The following is an 8,480-nucleotide window of genomic DNA, read 5'->3' as shown; positions in this document are numbered from 1 at the left end:
GACTTAGTTGCTCCACGGCATGTGGAATCTTCCTGGACCAGGGCTCGAACCCGTGTCCCCTGCATTGGCAGGTGGATTTTTAACCACTGTGCCACTAGGGAAATCTCACAGCCATGGTTTTAAACCACCCTTCTAAGGGAAGAGAAACATCCAAAATATATTGTAAAGTTGTTCACAAAGACTGGGAGTGAATGAATGGGTGTGTATATAGCTCGAGAGAAATCCAGGAATCATTCAAACCATTGACTGAGTGCGTAGGACTTATCAGGCATTGTTAAAGAGTTTGGGTGAACAAAATAGCAGTGGTCGCAGCTCTTACTGCACTGCTTTGGTGTAAAATTAAAGGAAAAACAGGTGCTCTAAGAGTAAGTGTTGGAAGGGTCAGGAGAGGCATCTGAAGAAGTGACAAGGGGTAGGAGAGGAAGCGGGTGAGGTGCATGGAGAGAGTACTTCTGGCAGAAAAGGCTTAGGATGAGCTTGACTGGAGGGAATGGGGAGGAGGAAACAGTGCAAGGAGGGATGCTTAGGCCTGGGTGCAGGGCCTAGGACAGTATCATTTACATTTTTACACAATCTGGCTTTATGGAGATGGGATTGGAGCGGGCAAGATGGAAGGCTAAGAGACCAGGAAGGGGGCTTCATGGAGGTCAGAGTGAGAGAAGGTGGTGCTTTGTGGAAAGGGTTTTTGGACATTTGTTGAACCTGAGGCTGGCTATTTTTGCCTTCACTCAGCCCACATCTGGGCTCTTAACCATGGGCAGTATAAGTAATCAAGTGATCTGTGCTGAGCTCAATTGATATTAGTGGAAGATCAATCCATTTTAACATTAGCCTGTCAGACCATTAGATCTATGGATCTGCTGCCCTGAAGATAATGTTCAAGTCTTGATCATCCTCATCTTGGATTGCCCTCTGTGTCCCCCAAACAGCCTGAGGATAGAGTTTATTACAACACAGCCTCCTTGAACATAGCCCCACAGAAAACTGTCTTTATTCACAGATGATATTTATGTAGAAAATTCCTATGAAACCTACCCCAAAAATCTACTAGAGCTGACATGTGAATTCAGCATGGTTGCAGGATCTAAGATCAATATACAAAACCCGACTATATTTCTGTATACTAGCAATGAATAATTGGAAATTGAAATTTAAAACTCCACTTATATTAGCATCAGAACATAAACTATTTAGGGATAAATCTGACAAAAGATCTACAAAACCTATTCAATAAAAACTACAAAACACTACTGAGAGATATGAAATAAGACCTGCGTAATCAGAGGGGTATCCCTTCTTCATGGCTCTGAAGACACCATGTTGTTGAGATGTCAGTTCTCTCTGAATTGAGCTATAGATTCAACACAATCAAAATTCCAGCAAGTGTTTTTTTTCAGAAATTGGCAATCTGATTCTAAAATTCCTGTGAAGATGCAAAGGACCTAGAATAGCCAAAACAACTTTAACAAAGAACAAAGTTAGAGAACCCAAATCTCAATTTCAAACTTTATTACAAAGTTACAGTAATCAAAACATTTAGCATTGGCATCAAATAGACAAAGAGATCCACGGAACAGAGTCCAGAAATGGACCCAAACGTAAATGGATGATTGATTTTTGACAAAGGTGCCGAGGCAACTCAGTGGAGAAGGGACGGTCTTTTCAACAATTGGTGTTAGAAAAATTGTACATCCACATGCAAATATCCCCTGGGGATGGAAACATGAGTCTTTACTTCTGTCTCCCATTGTCTCCATGTGACTTTCTAAATAGAATATTTATTCATTTAGGAAAAAATTCATGTTCATGGTTGGTCAATCGCTTCAATGCTGTCCCCACTCCACCCCAGGTCACCTCCTCTGTCCCTAAAGGAGGAACATTGGTGGCAACTGGTGACCTTTGCTGTGTTATTCAGGACGACTTGTATTCAAGTCCTGCTCAGGCCCTCCATATGTTATCTGGGGCCAGTTTCTTAATGTCCAGGATCTTCAGGTTTCTTTTCTAGTACCTCTTGCACAGGGATGTGAGGATTGAACACTCAGTAGGCACTCCACAAGTCAGGGTTTTACCTCTCTTCCCCTTAAAGATCTAAGGAACCGGCCCCTTCCTTCTCTCCCCTGTTTTTTGCTCTGAGTCCTGTGTGCACACCAGAGTCAAGGAGAGCTTCAAGGTGAAGACAGCTCCCTACTCACAAATGCACCTCCCTTAGTCTGCCCCTTTTATTTCTCACCATGAAGGAGGGGAAAACAGGGAGAAGAAGGGAACTTTAATGCCTTCTGTCCACCGAAATATTGGAGAGGGAAGGGGGAGACATCTCTCATCAAGCTAGGCCTGATGTCTGGCTCCTTTTTGGAGAGGAGATCCTTGGGCAGAAACCTGTTTGAAATGATGCTTGAGTTTTGTGTAGAGATTCCAGGTGTGGGTGACCGCAAATGCAAAGGCCCTGTGGTAGACATTGACTTGACTTTTTTGAGGAATGTCTGCAAAGCCAGCAGGGCTAGAGTAGAGGAAAAGAGAAGTAGCTGAGGTCAGATATCACAGAGCGGAGTTTAGAATCAATATTGCCCACTCTGAGAAGCCAACTGGGGAAGGAAGCAGGCTCGTCAGGCATCCCAGCCCCTGGAAATCCACTAGTCAGCCCACCCAAAGTTGTCTGACCGGGTGGCAAATGGCAGTCAGTATTGATGGACCTGAGGCAATGTCACTGCCTGAAGGGGCTTCTGGATCATCAAAGGAGAATTAAATTAGGTAGAATTCAGTTTGTACATCTGTCTTCCAATTACTGAAGTGTGGTTATGGCTAAGAGAATGGGCTCTGAGCTCAGGGCCCTGGATCTGTAGCTCAGGCCTGCCTCTTACTAGCTGTGTGACCTTAGGTGAGTTACTTTTCTTCTCTGGGCCTCACTTTCCTCCTCTGTAAAACGGGTACCTACCTCACAGAGTTGTGGTGAGGTTTAAATGCACTATTACAAGTAACATGCTAAGAACTGTAGCAGGCACACAGTGAGTGCTCAAAATGTTAATCATTGCGGTAGGCAGAATAATACCCCCAACTCCCAAAGTTGTCCACATGCTAACCTCCGGAGCCTATTACTCTGTTATGTTACATGGCAAGTGGGAATTAAAGTTGCAGGTGGAGTTAAGGTTGCTAATCAGCTAGCTGCCCTCGGCTTGGGAGAGCCTGGATTATCCAGGTGAGCCCAATCTAATCACAAGCGTCTTTACAAGGGGGAGGCAGAAGAGTGAGTGCCAGAGTCAAAGAGAGATTTGAAGATGGCGGAAGGGGCCACCAGCCAAGGAATGCAGGTACCTCTAGACGTTGGAAAAGGCCAGGAAACAGTTCTCCCCGAAGCCTCCAGAAGGGACACAGCCCTGCCGACACATTGACTGTAGCCCAGTGACACCCATTTCGGACTTCTGACTTCTAGAACGGTAAGATAATAAATTTCTGTTGTTTTAAGTCACTACCTTTGTGGTAATTTGTTAGAGCCACAATAGGAAACTAATACAGCCGTTGTTATCATATGATGGTGGTGATGATGATATAGACTTTTCCTGTGTGGCCTCAGAGAGCAGGGTGGCAAAGGACAGGAGGGGGTTTCAAGCAGGCCGAGGCCACTGTCCAGAATTAGAGCCCATGCTGTCCTAAGGCTGAGTCTTCTCTGGGAGTCACCAGGCAGAGGTATCTGTCAGATGGAGGGGGCACCGCTGCACTGGGACTGGGTAAATTTGAGGCTGTAAAATTCTTATTCTAGAATTTTGAAAATTAGTGATTGATGTGAGATATGTTTGTCATTATAGCCTATGTATCAGAATATTCACTAGAACACTCCCTTCTCCCCATTTACCTGCGTAGAAGATCCTGCTTTGAAATGTAATTCAATTTGCACTACTTCTGTTGCCATTTCCAATCAGAAAAGTATGAATTCACCCTTTTCTAATATTGGCTACTATTTATAGAGCACTGGGCTATAGGTTTACCATAATTTCTTCTAACTCTCACAACAGTTTTACAAAGTGTGGGTTTTTATATAGAGAGGTTTTTTTCTGTACAAACTACAATTAGCAATGATGGAAATTATACAAGACGGTGGAGTTTGGGGACCTCATCTTTCAAATCCCATTACGGTGGCAAGTGATGGGATTATTTGCATTTTTGTTTCCTTCCATTGTCCCTCATACTTACCAGAATGTACTCAATGTATTTTTTTCCCATGAAGTCGGCATTTTTAATGTTATTTTACAGGAGAGGAAGCTGAGGTCAGAGGGCTTTAAAATATACCGAAAGCAGGGTTAGAATCAATGATGTGCTGGTAAATGTGTAAAAGCTGGCGCTCAAGGGAAAAAAACCCAAAAAACCTGATTTAAAGCTTTTGCCAATTTCCATGGCATAAATGCTCCCACTCTGGCTGATTTCGTGGACAAGCTACTCAGCCTGAGTCTCAGCTTCCTTTTCTGTAAAATGGATATAACTCCAAAACCAGGACCGTGCCTAGTTCAGAGGCCCTCTACAAACTCAAGTGCCCTTCATTCGGAAGAGAGAAATAGCTCCAAAGATGTATCTGGTACAGTATTTTTCCAGCTGAATCATGAATCATTATTGGGTTGTGAAATCGATGTATTTGTGGTTTGCAACCAGAATTTTTAAAAAGAAAGATGACAGAAAAGACTAGAATAGAACAGGAAGAAAATAGCAGAGTGCAGCAGACATGGGAAGATTGTTATTCCCTGAAAACTTGGTTTCATGCCTACCTATGTACGGATGTGTGTACTGGGTCATGAGAAATTGTGCTGCTGTCAAAACAGTTTGAGAGTCACTGAGTGAACCTGGCTTTCTAGAAAGCAGTGAGTGCTTTTACCTTATAGAGTCGTAGGGTGGGAGAGAGGCAACTAGAAAAAGTACCTTTATACCCTTCTCTGCAGAGGAAATGGGGCTGAGGTACCCAAGGGTGGGGCCGGGGTGGCCTGTGTTGAGGGGACCAGCCAGAGAAGAAGGCCACGATGCCCTTGGCCTCCTCCTCCAAGGCCAGGGTTAAGCTCCAGGCAGCCCTCAGATTGCCTCCTGAGCGCTAGAGGGAGGGACCCTTGCATGAGGGAGGAGGAGGAAGCTGCACAGGAAATCCTGGCTGTAAGTTCAGTGCTGCTAGGCCCACCACAGCAGCTACCAGGCAACCAACAATAGCGCCGTTAGATAAAAATAACCCATGGGCTTTGCAGCTCTGCCGTGCGGGGCAGGGGCATGCGGTCTAGAGGGCTGGATTCTCACCACTCTACAGCTGGGGTCATGCTACTTGGCCCCGTGCTATGCCTTGATTTCCTGATTGCTAATTAGAGGGCAGCTTTTCAGCTGGAGGTCATTTGGGCTGGTGCCAGGAATGGGGCCCCTTGCCCCCAGGGTCTCTGCTCCCCTGCACTCTTACACAGGGTGATATACAAAATCGTTCATGCTGAGATCTTGAGATCTGAATGCACCACCTCTCCCAGGTGGACTTTCTTCTTAAAAGAGGGCCCCAGCCCAGGAGGGCTTACCTGAAACCTGTCTCGATGGGGGTTGGGGGGATACGCGTGGAGTGAGGACAGAGGCCTTCCCTGCAGTTCTCTCCCTTGGCTATGGGCACGGCCTGACCCCGAAGCACCTCCCACTGTGCCCCCAAAGTCCTCTCTCCAGGCTGAAGAGAGAGGTTCCCTGTTCCCCTCAGTGCTTGAGCTCTGCAAGCAGTCAGTCTCCCTACACACTGGGGAATGGAGGGCGGGGTGAGGTCTGGCCCAGTGTTACTTTACTGGAGCAAAGCCTGCTGAGGATCAGCCGCCAGCTCTGAAACACACAGACTAGGTGGCCCTGTTTGCTTCTGGCCTCGCAGTTTGCTGGCTAATAATCTGGTTTTAGCCTGCTTCTCATCCTCCCCTGCCCATCCCAGAAGCACCCGCATCCCCCAAGGACAACAATATTACACGGCACTGCACTCTACAGTTTACAATACACACTTCTGATCTTTCATTCACTTACGCAGCACTTTTTTATCCTGGGCACATGGGTAGAATTCAGGGGTTCATGTGAATTTGGATTGGGACAGAAAGTACATCTATATTTTCCTTAACTACTAAGTGAAATTTAGCATGTCCTGCTATTAGGGATGTAGGCAACAAACCACTGTAGTGTCAGCAGCACCTGTGATTGTCACCCATAGATACCACAGGTATTTTCATTTTCACGGCACACTTGTTGCAGGTATCATGAATTACCATCTGTAGTCATGGCTACCTCAGAATATCACACCTGTGCTTCATTTTGTTAAAGCATTAATAAAGGACACTTATGACTTTGTCACAAATGCTTAGCTGTATCTCAGCATAGTTGATTTTCTTTGCAACACTTTGCATTTTATTTTATGCATTTAAAGCATTACTCTGAGAAGAGGATTAAAACTTTTTCCAAAAGGATCCAAAAGCTGCCAAAAGGATCTATGGCCCCAGAAGACGAGGAAGCCCCTGAGGGCCTGGTGCTGGGGCCCTGAGCAGAGCTAGAGTACAGCATGCAAGGGCAAGGAAGCCTCACCCATAACCCCCAGGGGCGCAAAGCCAAGAGAAATACCCATAAGCAAATAAGCAATTGCAAACTAGCCTGATGGGTGCCATGAAGGCAGAGACTGGACAGAAGCCATATCTAGGACGGCCACGAAGTAGGTGGCCGCTGCCGCATTTCAGACTCTGCGGAGTCACAGCCACCTCGGGCTGAAGAGGAGAGAGCCCATCTACCTAACCGTCCTGGGGGCCCTGGGTGGGGCAGCTTCTCCCTGGACCCGCTCCATTTCCCTGCCAGCCTCAGCCCAAGGCCTGGGAACAGGGTGATGAACTGTCCCCACTGCGTTGGCCTGAGATGTTTCCCAGAATGCAGAACTTTCAGGGCTAAAACCAGGAGTCCTGGGCAAACCAGTATGGTTGGTCACCCTACTTGGAAGCCAAACCCCACCCTTTTTACCTAGGACTAATTCAGCCACCTGGAATTTGGGTCAGCTTATTCCCTTAAGCACCTTCTCTGTCCATCTCTGTCTGTACCTGTCTCTCTGGGTCTGGCTCTGGCTCTCATTCGCTCCCCACCTACCCAGTTTCTGCTTTAGCTCCCAAACCAGCCAAAGTCTCCCAGCTCCTGGCTATAAAGTGATTTGAACTTTTTATTCCCCTGGGGGCCTGCCGAGCACTACTTGCTCTTTGTTTTTAATTGAGGTATAATTTACATAGCCTTCAGTTCCCAGGTGAATAGCTCAGTGAAGGTTTATACACCCATAAAACCACCACCCAGGTCTAGATATAGAATACCGTCACTCCCCAGAAGGCTTCCGAGTGCCAATTTGCTGTCAATTACTCCTCCAAAGGGTAACCACTACTCTGACCCCCGCCACCTTCCTGTAAATGAAATCATGCGCTCTACCCGTCAGGAGCACACCTGCTCCACCTGAAGCTGCTTCAAGCCCCAGTGTTGCCAGCCCAGCTGGGAGAAACCCTCTTCAGCAGGACCATAAAGCAGGAGGGACAGAAAATGTAGGGGAAACTTTACACCTTATGGCTGGAGGGAATAAATAGCCTCATTTTCAAGTGACGACACCAGGACTCAGAGAGACGAGTCACTTACTTGGTCCTTCTTTTGGCTAGCAGTGACTGGGCTCAGGGACACAGCCTACTGGGGAGGCAGAGTTGGGATTAGAACACAGAATCTCCTTCCTTTAAGCCCTGCAGCCTCCTTTAGGCAAAAGCCAGGGCCGACTCCTGCTGTGGCAAGGAGGTTTTGCCTGGGAAAGCTGAGCGGGCAACCTGTTCTTTTGGCTTCACCCCCTGCCCAGATCCCCCAAATACCTGAAAGCCCAGGGATGCAGAGTGGTGGTTCTCAATGCTTACTGCACATTAAAATTACAGAGGAGCTTTCAAAAGACTCAGTGCCCAGACCAATGAAATCAGCGTCTCTGGAGGTGAGACCCAGGAGCCCGTAGTTTTAAAAATACCTCAGGTGATTCCAATATTCTCAGGCAAGTTTGTAAAGCAACAGCACTTCTCAAGATTTACAGTGCATGTGAATCTTCTGGGGCTTTTGTTAAAATACGGATTCTGATTCAGCAGGTCTGGGGTAAGGCCTGGGATTCTGCACGTGAGGCTGATGCTATAGTCCAGGAACCATGCCTGAGTAGCAAAGATTTAGAGGACCATTCTGTATCCCAATTCTTCTTCATACAAATATATTTTGCAGTGATGCATTTTTCAGTTTGTCTTTTAAATATTAGGCTCACCTAACCACACCCCCCCAGTAATTATATATTTACCCACCTTTACCAGGAAAGAGTACAATGATTTATCATGTGCTTTCTATGTGCCAAACATTGTCCCTCAACAACTTTGAGGATAGAGAAATAAAGAGGTTAATAACATGAAAACATGGAGTAGAAACAGAGAACAGAGATAAAATATCTAATATACATCCAATTGAGGCTT

This window comes from Monodon monoceros, unplaced genomic scaffold, assembly GCF_005190385.1.
Source record: "Monodon monoceros isolate NGI ecotype Baffin Bay Population unplaced genomic scaffold, NGI_Narwhal_1 Super_Scaffold_19, whole genome shotgun sequence".
Lineage (NCBI taxonomy): Eukaryota > Metazoa > Chordata > Mammalia > Artiodactyla > Monodontidae > Monodon > Monodon monoceros.
This window is presented reverse-complemented; position numbering follows the sequence as displayed.